The sequence below is a fragment of the Tetrao urogallus genome (assembly GCF_951394365.1).
Source record: "Tetrao urogallus genome assembly, chromosome: 32".
In the NCBI taxonomy this organism is placed as follows: Eukaryota; Metazoa; Chordata; class Aves; order Galliformes; family Phasianidae; genus Tetrao; species Tetrao urogallus.
Window position 1 is genome coordinate 547,132 of NC_136845.1, and position 12,404 is coordinate 559,535.

At 46.9% G+C, this 12,404-nt stretch overlaps 1 protein-coding gene across 1 annotated transcript in view; it reads left to right on the forward strand.

Annotated features, from left to right (window-relative positions):
• LOC306956580 (olfactory receptor 14J1-like) overlaps positions 1 to 12,404 on the forward strand; it is a gene marked incomplete at both ends in the record, with an annotated part of 37,075 nt that overhangs the window by 23,486 nt on the left and 1,185 nt on the right. The gene's annotated exons all lie outside the window — the stretch shown is intronic.

Sequence of the window (12,404 nt, forward strand, 5' to 3'; positions counted from 1 at the left end):
CAGTTTCCGGCCGTTTCCCCTTGTCCTGTCTCCACTCAACACTGAAAAGAGTCTGTCCTCACCATTCTGCCCCCCACACCTCAGATATTTATAGACCTGGATCAGATTCCCTCTCAGTCTTCTTTTCTCAAGGCTGAACAGACCCAGACTTCTTTCGGTTTGTGTATTTATTTTTTGTGTAATTTTTTGAATATTTTTTTCTGTATCTTATGTATTCTAATATTTTCCACTTAAATGCAATTATCCACATCAATTACTGCTCAGTTTGTACATATGCAGTGTAGCCCAGACATAGTGTACATAAGGAACCAAGCTCTCAGTGAATCTTAACAAAACAAAGGGCATGCAATGACTTTGTCTGTCTTCCTTCCTGGGAGACATTTCTGGAGCTGTTAGGGTCAGTTGTTCTCAGAAACCCAAAATGCAGCAGGAAGCATATGGCTGTTAATCCAACTGTGTGGTGACTTCAGCCTGCAATAGCTGACTGGCCATCCCTTGGCTCCTGGCTGGGGTCTGTGCTTGCAGGCTCACATCTGTCAGTGCCTCTGACAGGCCAGCAGCAGCACCTGGTTTGCACGTTGGTTGTGAGATCCCCTCTTCCTCAGTCCCTTTGAGACTTTGCATAGGAAAAGTTCTTGGCTATGGGTTCTCATCTCAGAGGTTTAAACGTTTCCCTGAAAGTTTCTTTCCATTTGCCTCACAGAGGTAGGTGGGCACTGCCTTCAGGATGCCCTAGGATAGCTGACGTATGCATGAGAGTACAGGAAAGGTTTCCCAGGACTCTCAGGAGACATTCTGGAGCATGAATTTGCAGGTAGGTCCTCCTGCAGAAGTTTGTGTCCTTCTCCTTCCTGAGTAAGGTGCCACTTCCATCTCAGGAATGGAACAGCCAACAGAGGTGAGACAGAAACTCTTCAAGAAAAGGCTCAGTGTTGCACTCAGAGACAGAATTCAGTGGTGTGGTGGTGGTGTGTTGAGCTGAAACTCAACCCCATTGCCCCTCAGCCTTGCAGCTCCTTTGACTTGGTGACAGTGCTGCTGTGTGGCTGCAAACACAGGCAAGGACACGCAGTGGGCACTTCTGTCACACAGATTGCTTCCACCACAGCAAGTCTGTCGCTAATGGAGATCTCCTCATGGTGGTGCCTGAAGGCTCAGAGCTTCTTTGAAAGTTGCTGCCAAGAACATTCCCAAGGAATGGACTGCACAGGTTCCCACACTTAACTCTCCTACTCATGCTAAAACCAAGCTTTGTTGATAACATTCAAAGATTATATTTAATGCTTGCCCAAACTGCAGCCCACATCAAAACACTAATCCATAATGCTTGTCCATACCCTAATAGTGTCCTGAAAACCTTAGCAGAACACCAAGCCCTCTCACTGAACCTTTGCTTAATCTCTGCCACATAAAATGAGTTCTAACCCTTAATTCCTATCCTGAACACCCAACACCCACAGAGCCTGCTCCTGTGCTCTGCCCTCCTCACCTTCAACCCCTTCCCTAACCCTAAACTTTGGGTACTTGGCTGTCCAGGGCAGAGCAGGAATCATGGAGTCTTTGAGCAAATGCGTGTAATGCAGTGATGAATGTGAGGTGATGTATGTACAGGAGGTGATGTGACTGATCAGCTTGAGGCCATCAGGAGGAGGTGGGTAGGAATGCTGCCATGAGCTCAGCTCTACCTCAGGACCTCCTGGGCCTGCAGGTGGCACGAGGCTGTGAAGGTGGCTGTGAGATCACTTGTGTGTGTGGAGTTGACAGGCCAGCCCCAGAAAGGCATGGTGTGCTGCCTTCTGCCTGAAGCAGCTGTTGGTCAGCCCTTGCCTTCTGGCTGGGATCTGTGCATACAGGATCACATCTGCAGTGTCCCTGAGAGGCTGACAGAAAGTGCCAGGTTGACGTGTTGCCTGTGGGATCCTCTGTGCCTGAGCACCTGGTAGGGCCCATAGAGGAAGAAGGAGGTTTGTGTGAGGGATTGTGATGGCTCGTCTGTGTGAGTGCACAACTCGATAGCAGGAGGCACATGACTTGGTTGTGTCTGTCCATGAAACTGGCAGGTGCTTTGGAAGATGATGGTGAGGTTCTGTCACAGAGTTATCTAGATCAGTCTATGCCCGTGACAGGGGGCAGTAGGCCCCTGGCCCCCCTCCAAGCCCCACAAAATGGGAAGGGTGAAGGAAAAGAGATAGGAAGATGGGAGCTGGGCTCAAGGAAGGAAAAAAGCAAAAACAGCAGCAATGATCTATGGAGGAAAACTTATTTTACTATGATATTGGAATGCAAGATAACACAGTATCATATAATCTAATTGAAATTGAGACTAATAAACCAAGTAAGATAGGAGAGAGAGAGAGTTCCTGAGTGAGTCAAACCTGAAAAGCTTGGAAGGGCTAGGAAAGCACCTCCAGCATCCACTGCAAGGCAGCAAGAGAGCGCCCCATCCAAAGGGCCAGATCCCATGCCTTCAGTAATGTACAGGGACAGGAACCTGGAATTGCAGCATGAGCACTTTAACTCCCAGTGCACTGCTTGATGTTATGATGTGGAATGCTGAAAACCAAAAAACACAAAACCATGACATTGGAGTTACCTCTCTTTATTCCAAGTTTAATCGCACTTTGCTCCAGGCTTACTCACACTTTACTCAAGAGTTACTCAAACTTTTCCTTAAATTTACCCACACTTGACTCTGGGTTCACTCACTTTTCTCTGGGTTTTACTGACACCCTACTCTGGGTGTGCACACCCTCTGTTCCAGGCCTACCCACACTTTACTCTGGGTTTTTCTCACACTTTATTCTGAGGTTACTCACATTTAATCCTGATTTATTCAGAGTATTCTCTGGGTTTTATACACAATTTTCCCCAGGTTTGCACAGTCTTTACTATGGGTTTACTTTTCCTCTAGTCTGGGTGGACTCACACCTTACACTGGCTTTTACTCACACTTTACTCCATGTTTACTAACACTTTAGTCTGGGTTTTCTCACACTTGACTTGGGCTTACCTCACTCTTTACTCCAAGTTTACTTGCACTTTACTCCGAGTTTGCACAGGTTATTCATAACTGTGACGCATGTGCCACAAGTAAACAAGCCAAGAGGATGAAACCTCTCTGAGGGGAAGGGCGATGGCAAAAGTACAAATATGGGGAGGCATGTGTCATGGTTCTATGTTTTTTGTTTTTGGGTTTCAGTATTCCACATCAAAACATCATGTAGTGTACGGGGCATTAAAGTGTCACTGCCCCAGTCCCAGGTTCCCATCCCTGTACATTACAGCAGTCACGGGATCTGGCCCTTCCGGGTGGGGGGGCGCTCTCTTGCTGCCTTGCAGTGGGTGCTGGAGGTGCTTTCCTGGCCGTTCCAAGCTGTTCAGGTTTGACTCGGTCCCGGGAACTCTCTCTCTCTCATGTTGTCTGATTTATTAATCTCAATTTCAATTCAATTGTATATATTGTGTTATCTTGTATTCCGATATTACAGTAAAATAAGATTCCCTCCATAGATTGCTGCCGCTGCTCTTTTCCTCCCTTCCTTCCTTCCCATTTTTTGTGGGACTGGGTTTGGGGGGGAGGGCAGAGGCCTGCTGCCCCTGTCACGGACATAGATTGATCTGGTCAACTCCGTGACAGATTTTTGGCACCCAACGTGGGGCTCGCTGCTTTTTAGCTTTTAGAATGAATCTCTTTTTCTCTCTGCTCTTAGAGAGCTCTGTTAAGGAGCATTATCAGTGGTTCAGGTTTCTGTGCTGGAAAACCTGACTTTGAAAGATTAGGCGTACTGCCAGTCTTCTGGGATATTTGTAAACTTTGAGCACTACTTAGTCTGGGTAGTGCATTTTTTTTTTCTTTTTTCTTTTTTTCCCCTCCTCTTGTTAGCTTCAATTCATTAACCCTTTTTTTTAGCAAGCACCAGTGATGAACCCACTCGTTTTTCTGGGGGTGCTGGGTAAAGGATTAAAAGCAATGGTGTTACTCACAACCTACTGGCCAATAATCCATCTCACACTTGTGTGTTGTGGAATTGCATTCATATATAACTACCTAAGGGCACTGATGGAGACACCTATATTTTACCTATATGCAATGTGGTATGATTTGAACTTTCACATCTACATCCCGGAAGGAATGGCTAATTTCACAAACAACTACATCCCAAATGGAATAGCTAATTTTACAAACAACACAATGTTCAGACCAGTCTCCAGGTTTTCTTCTCGGTTTGTCAAACGTTTTTTGAATCCTGAATTAATACTCATGTGGGTGTGCATGTCATCAATTTTCCTGAATGTATTCCTATGCATTCATAATAAGGGGAAGGAGTCTCCTCCAAAACTAGAGAATGATGACTGGCAGGGAATATGGAGAGGTTTAGGAAAGGTCTTAGAAGCATGGGGACCCGCAGTGTCATGGGATTTTACTCTTGAACACCTGTGGGATCCTGAGAAACTAAGCCAGTATTTGAGTCAGGGACGATGCGGCTTACATATATCTAAGGAGGTACAACTTATTGGGGGTTTGGCTTGTGCTTACCGTGCCCTATATAATGCCGTTCTGGAGAGAGAGAGTTTCCGAGCTGAGGTTCAAGCCAAAGGGGAAAATCCCCAAGTCAAATCTAATCAATCACAGGAGACACCAGTAACAATACCAGTTGCTCCTGTGGAGGGCAAGAAATGGAAACGAGTGTCTTCGCGTCTTGAACGAAAAAGAGAAGAAGAGGAGGAGGAGGTGGAGGAAGATCCAGGGGAGGGGCCCTCCTCAGAACCACCACCATTGCTAAAGGCAAAAGGGAAAACTAAGAGACATGCAGAAGAAAGTGATGAAGAGGAAGTCTCTATTACTACTCACCGGCCTCTAAAGATGACTGAAATCCAAGGTTCAAGAAAGGAGTTTACACGGCACCCGAATGAAACTCTTGTTTCCTGATTGGTTCGCTGTTGGGACAGTGGGGCCCATAGCTTATCTCTGGATGGTAATGAACCTCGCCAACTAGGTGCCATTGCCAGAGATCCAGCTATTGATAGAGGAATTAGTCGATGTTCGGATGAAGCTGCCTCCCTCTGGGAATGAGTGTTAATAGCCGTGAAGGAAAAGTATCCCTCCAAAAACGGCTTGAAGATTGCGATGAAAAAATGGGATACAGTTGAAAAGGGTATCCAGTATTTGAGGGAAATAGGCGTGGTGGAAATGTTGTATGACCCTAACTTTGTTCCTAACACTCATGCCAAGACCACGACCCTGAAAATGTGAGGACGACGCCTGAGTTATGGCAGAAACTCGTGACAACAGCACCAGACAAATATGCTTCTACTCTAATGTCAGCGTGTGACAGATACAACGAACAACAGAGAACGCCCTTAGTTTATGAATTAATTCATAAAAAAAGAATTACAAGGCAGATCAAGCACCAGTGCAGTTGCTCCAGTTACCACAAGAAATGAATAAAGGGGCCCTGCCCTCAGTCAAGGGGGGGGGGAAGGGATAATAGAGTATATTGGACTGTGTGGATTCGATGGCCTGGCACATCAGAACCACTGAAATATAAGGCACTGATGGACACGATGCACAGTGCACTCTGATGCCCTCAAGTCATGAAGGGACAGAATCAATCCATATTTCTGAAGTGACTGGGGGCTCTCAGGAATTGACTGTGTTGGAGGCTGAGATAAGCCTCACTGGTAAGGACTGGCAGAAACATCCTATTGTGACGGGCCCAGGGGCTCCATGTATACTAGGTATTGATTATCTCAGAAGGGGGCATTTCAAGGATCCTAAGGGGTATCGATGGGCCTTTGGAATAGCTGCTGTGGACACAGACAACATTAAGCAGCTGTCTGTTTTGCCTGGCCTGTCAGAAGATCCATCTGTTGTGGGGCTGCTGTGAGTAAAAGAGCAACAGGTACTGATAGCTACAAAAACGATGCACAGACGGCAGTACTGCATCAACAGGGATTCCTTGCTCTCCATTCATAAGTTGATTCGTCAACTAGAGAGCCAGGGAGTGATCAGCAAAACTCACTCGCCTTTTAACAGCCCCATATGGCCAGTGCGTAAAGCCAGTGGAGAATGGAGGCTGACAGTGGACTACCGTGGCCTGAATGAAGTCACACCCCCACTGAGTGCTGCTGTGCTGGACATGTTAGAACTCCAGTATGAACTGGAGTCAAAAGCAGCCAAATGGTATGCCACCATTGGCATTGCTAACGCCTTCTTTTCCATTCCTTTGGCCAAAGAATCTAGGCCACAGTTTGCTTTCACATGGAGGGGCATTCAGTATACCTGGAACCGTTTGCCCCAGGGGTGGAAACACAGCCCGACCATTTGCCATGGGTTGATCCAAACTGTATTGGAACAGGGCAGTGCTCCTGAGCACCTGCAGTACATTGATGACATCATTGTGTGGGGCGATACAGCAGAAGACGTCTTCACAAAAGGAGAGCGAATAATCCAAATTCTTCTGAGTGCTGGTTTTGCTATTAAGTGAAGCAAAGTGAAAGGACCTGCCCAGGAGAATCAGTTCCTAGGTATAAAGTGGCAAGATGGCCGTCGTCACATCCCGACAGATGTGGTCGACAAAATCACTGCTATGTCTCCACCCACTAGCAAAAGAGAGACACAATCTTTTCTGGGTGCAGTGGGCTTTTGGAGAATGCATGTTCCAAACTACAGCCTCATTGTAAGCCCCCTTTATCATGTGATGCGAATGAGAAATGAGTTTACATGGGGCCCTGAGCAGCAGCAGACTTTTGAACAGATTGAACAGGTGATAGCCTGTGCCGTGGCCCTAGGGCCAGTACGGACGGGACAGGATATAAAGAACATGTTAGGAAAGGCAGTTTGGGTTCTTCCAGCTTCTGGAAAGGGCAAACCTCTCCATGGTACAGTTTTTGCACAGGGACCAGGATCCACTTGGTGGGTAATGCAGAAGGATGGGGATGTCCAATGTGTATGACAAGGAAACTTGATGCTGGGGGAGTGCAGTCAGTAATTCTATGTATATATATATAGCCATGTGTGTGTGATGCATTTTAATCATTTTTTGTTTGTTTGCATATATGTATATATATTTTAAGCATGATGTAACGATGTAGAATAAGGGGTGGAATGTCATGGTTCTATGTTTTTTGTTTTTGGGTTTCAGTATTCCACATCAAAACATCATGTAGTGTACGGGGCATTAAAGTGTCACTGCCCCAGTCCCAGGTTCCCATCCCTGTACATTACAGCAGTCACGGGATCTGGCCCTTCCGGGTGGGGGGGCGCTCTCTTGCTGCCTTGCAGTGGGTGCTGGAGGTGCTTTCCTGGCCGTTCCAAGCTGTTCAGGTTTGACTCGGTCCCGGGAACTCTCTCTCTCTCATGTTGTCTGATTTATTAATCTCAATTTCAATTCAATTGTATATATTGTGTTATCTTGTATTCCGATATTACAGTAAAATAAGATTCCCTCCATAGATTGCTGCCGCTGCTCTTTTCCTCCCTTCCTTCCTTCCCATTTTTTGTGGGACTGGGTTTGGGGGGGAGGGCAGAGGCCTGCTGCCCCTGTCACGGACATAGATTGATCTGGTCAACTCCGTGACAGATTTTTGGCACCCAACGTGGGGCTCGCTGCTTTTTAGCTTTTAGAATGAATCTCTTTTTCTCTCTGCTCTTAGAGAGCTCTGTTAAGGAGCATTATCAGTGGTTCAGGTTTCTGTGCTGGAAAACCTGACTTTGAAAGATTAGGCGTACTGCCAGTCTTCTGGGATATTTGTAAACTTTGAGCACTACTTAGTCTGGGTAGTGCATTTTTTTTTTCTTTTTTCTTTTTTTCCCCTCCTCTTGTTAGCTTCAATTCATTAACCCTTTTTTTTAGCAAGCACCAGTGATGAACCCACTCGTTTTTCTGGGGGTGCTGGGTAAAGGATTAAAAGCAATGGTGTTACTCACAACCTACTGGCCAATAATCCATCTCACACTTGTGTGTTGTGGAATTGCATTCATATATAACTACCTAAGGGCACTGATGGAGACACCTATATTTTACCTATATGCAATGTGGTATGATTTGAACTTTCACATCTACATCCCGGAAGGAATGGCTAATTTCACAAACAACTACATCCCAAATGGAATAGCTAATTTTACAAACAACACAATGTTCAGACCAGTCTCCAGGTTTTCTTCTCGGTTTGTCAAACGTTTTTTGAATCCTGAATTAATACTCATGTGGGTGTGCATGTCATCAATTTTCCTGAATGTATTCCTATGCATTCATAATAAGGGGAAGGAGTCTCCTCCAAAACTAGAGAATGATGACTGGCAGGGAATATGGAGAGGTTTAGGAAAGGTCTTAGAAGCATGGGGACCCGCAGTGTCATGGGATTTTACTCTTGAACACCTGTGGGATCCTGAGAAACTAAGCCAGTATTTGAGTCAGGGACGATGCGGCTTACATATATCTAAGGAGGTACAACTTATTGGGGGTTTGGCTTGTGCTTACCGTGCCCTATATAATGCCGTTCTGGAGAGAGAGAGTTTCCGAGCTGAGGTTCAAGCCAAAGGGGAAAATCCCCAAGTCAAATCTAATCAATCACAGGAGACACCAGTAACAATACCAGTTGCTCCTGTGGAGGGCAAGAAATGGAAACGAGTGTCTTCGCGTCTTGAACGAAAAAGAGAAGAAGAGGAGGAGGAGGTGGAGGAAGATCCAGGGGAGGGGCCCTCCTCAGAACCACCACCATTGCTAAAGGCAAAAGGGAAAACTAAGAGACATGCAGAAGAAAGTGATGAAGAGGAAGTCTCTATTACTACTCACCGGCCTCTAAAGATGACTGAAATCCAAGGTTCAAGAAAGGAGTTTACACGGCACCCGAATGAAACTCTTGTTTCCTGATTGGTTCGCTGTTGGGACAGTGGGGCCCATAGCTTATCTCTGGATGGTAATGAACCTCGCCAACTAGGTGCCATTGCCAGAGATCCAGCTATTGATAGAGGAATTAGTCGATGTTCGGATGAAGCTGCCTCCCTCTGGGAATGAGTGTTAATAGCCGTGAAGGAAAAGTATCCCTCCAAAAACGGCTTGAAGATTGCGATGAAAAAATGGGATACAGTTGAAAAGGGTATCCAGTATTTGAGGGAAATAGGCGTGGTGGAAATGTTGTATGACCCTAACTTTGTTCCTAACACTCATGCCAAGACCACGACCCTGAAAATGTGAGGACGACGCCTGAGTTATGGCAGAAACTCGTGACAACAGCACCAGACAAATATGCTTCTACTCTAATGTCAGCGTGTGACAGATACAACGAACAACAGAGAACGCCCTTAGTTTATGAATTAATTCATAAAAAAAGAATTACAAGGCAGATCAAGCACCAGTGCAGTTGCTCCAGTTACCACAAGAAATGAATAAAGGGGCCCTGCCCTCAGTCAAGGGGGGGGGGAAGGGATAATAGAGTATATTGGACTGTGTGGATTCGATGGCCTGGCACATCAGAACCACTGAAATATAAGGCACTGATGGACACGATGCACAGTGCACTCTGATGCCCTCAAGTCATGAAGGGACAGAATCAATCCATATTTCTGAAGTGACTGGGGGCTCTCAGGAATTGACTGTGTTGGAGGCTGAGATAAGCCTCACTGGTAAGGACTGGCAGAAACATCCTATTGTGACGGGCCCAGGGGCTCCATGTATACTAGGTATTGATTATCTCAGAAGGGGGCATTTCAAGGATCCTAAGGGGTATCGATGGGCCTTTGGAATAGCTGCTGTGGACACAGACAACATTAAGCAGCTGTCTGTTTTGCCTGGCCTGTCAGAAGATCCATCTGTTGTGGGGCTGCTGTGAGTAAAAGAGCAACAGGTACTGATAGCTACAAAAACGATGCACAGACGGCAGTACTGCATCAACAGGGATTCCTTGCTCTCCATTCATAAGTTGATTCGTCAACTAGAGAGCCAGGGAGTGATCAGCAAAACTCACTCGCCTTTTAACAGCCCCATATGGCCAGTGCGTAAAGCCAGTGGAGAATGGAGGCTGACAGTGGACTACCGTGGCCTGAATGAAGTCACACCCCCACTGAGTGCTGCTGTGCTGGACATGTTAGAACTCCAGTATGAACTGGAGTCAAAAGCAGCCAAATGGTATGCCACCATTGGCATTGCTAACGCCTTCTTTTCCATTCCTTTGGCCAAAGAATCTAGGCCACAGTTTGCTTTCACATGGAGGGGCATTCAGTATACCTGGAACCGTTTGCCCCAGGGGTGGAAACACAGCCCGACCATTTGCCATGGGTTGATCCAAACTGTATTGGAACAGGGCAGTGCTCCTGAGCACCTGCAGTACATTGATGACATCATTGTGTGGGGCGATACAGCAGAAGACGTCTTCACAAAAGGAGAGCGAATAATCCAAATTCTTCTGAGTGCTGGTTTTGCTATTAAGTGAAGCAAAGTGAAAGGACCTGCCCAGGAGAATCAGTTCCTAGGTATAAAGTGGCAAGATGGCCGTCGTCACATCCCGACAGATGTGGTCGACAAAATCACTGCTATGTCTCCACCCACTAGCAAAAGAGAGACACAATCTTTTCTGGGTGCAGTGGGCTTTTGGAGAATGCATGTTCCAAACTACAGCCTCATTGTAAGCCCCCTTTATCATGTGATGCGAATGAGAAATGAGTTTACATGGGGCCCTGAGCAGCAGCAGACTTTTGAACAGATTGAACAGGTGATAGCCTGTGCCGTGGCCCTAGGGCCAGTACGGACGGGACAGGATATAAAGAACATGTTAGGAAAGGCAGTTTGGGTTCTTCCAGCTTCTGGAAAGGGCAAACCTCTCCATGGTACAGTTTTTGCACAGGGACCAGGATCCACTTGGTGGGTAATGCAGAAGGATGGGGATGTCCAATGTGTATGACAAGGAAACTTGATGCTGGGGGAGTGCAGTCAGTAATTCTATGTATATATATATAGCCATGTGTGTGTGATGCATTTTAATCATTTTTTGTTTGTTTGCATATATGTATATATATTTTAAGCATGATGTAACGATGTAGAATAAGGGGTGGAATGTCATGGTTCTATGTTTTTTGTTTTTGGGTTTCAGTATTCCACATCAAAACATCATGTAGTGTACGGGGCATTAAAGTGTCACTGCCCCAGTCCCAGGTTCCCATCCCTGTACATTACAGCAGTCACGGGATCTGGCCCTTCCGGGTGGGGGGGCGCTCTCTTGCTGCCTTGCAGTGGGTGCTGGAGGTGCTTTCCTGGCCGTTCCAAGCTGTTCAGGTTTGACTCAGTCCCGGGAACTCTCTCTCTCTCATGTTGTCTGATTTATTAATCTCAATTTCAATTAAATTGTATATATTGTGTTATCTTGTATTCCGATATTACAGTAAAATAAGATTCCCTCCATAGATTGTTGCCGCTGCTCTTTTCCTCCCTTCCTTCCTTCCCATTTTTTGTGGGACTGGGTTTGGGGGGGAGGGCAGAGGCCTGCTGCCCCTGTCACAGACATAGATTGATCTGGTCAACTCCGTGACACTACCACAGCTTGCAGGCACTGTTGCACACATCTAGGAGAACCACAGGCACCTTGGTCATCACCGAATGCCTGTGTGTGAGCAAGCAACTTCCCGCTGAAGGAAGACAAAGGATGCAGACCTGGGGGTCACACATGCAGACAACTCATTGTGCATATCTGATCTGAACCAACAGGAGTCCCATCTCCTGAGAAAGCTTATAGGATGCTTATGGTGTGAACTGGTGGTGAGCTCACTGGAGGAGCATTTCTCACAGTTTTTGAGAAGGTAAGTCTTTAGCTACAGGCAATGCAGCTACATTTTCTTGGAGGGATCACAAAATCTGGGACATCCCATTGCAGATCTGGCTGAAGACACTCCATGTTTCCTTACTGTGGAGAAAGACCTTCTCTAGTTGAGGTCTTCCTTTCTCCAGCCTCAGAGCACAGCCCTGGGTGCTGCATGTCCCAGGACAGCTGCAGGCTGTGCAGCCAGGGCTGCAGCCGGGTGCCCAGGGCTGTCCTGCAGAGCAGGTCCCTGATGTGCCCCAGGGGCTGTGTGCTGGGACAGGGACTTTGCTGCCTGCCAGGCTCAGCACTCAGCCTGCCCGGGGAGCTGCCCAGGGCGCTGCGGGGAGATGTGTGGGGGGAAGGAGCCCCCCGGCAGGGCAGGGCAGGGCAGGGCAGGGGCCTTCTGCTGCCACAGCTGCTGCCTGGAGTAGGGGGATCACAGCTACAGAGCATCCCGGAGTGTTTGCTAGGGCACTTTGCAAGAGGAGAGACAAGGCAGGGATTTTCCCATACCTGTCCTTAGGCTTTCAGCCTCTTTTCTCCCAAAGGATTGCACCACCTGAAATTTCCGTAATTCTCTGCAGACATGAATAATGCACTTGTCCTGC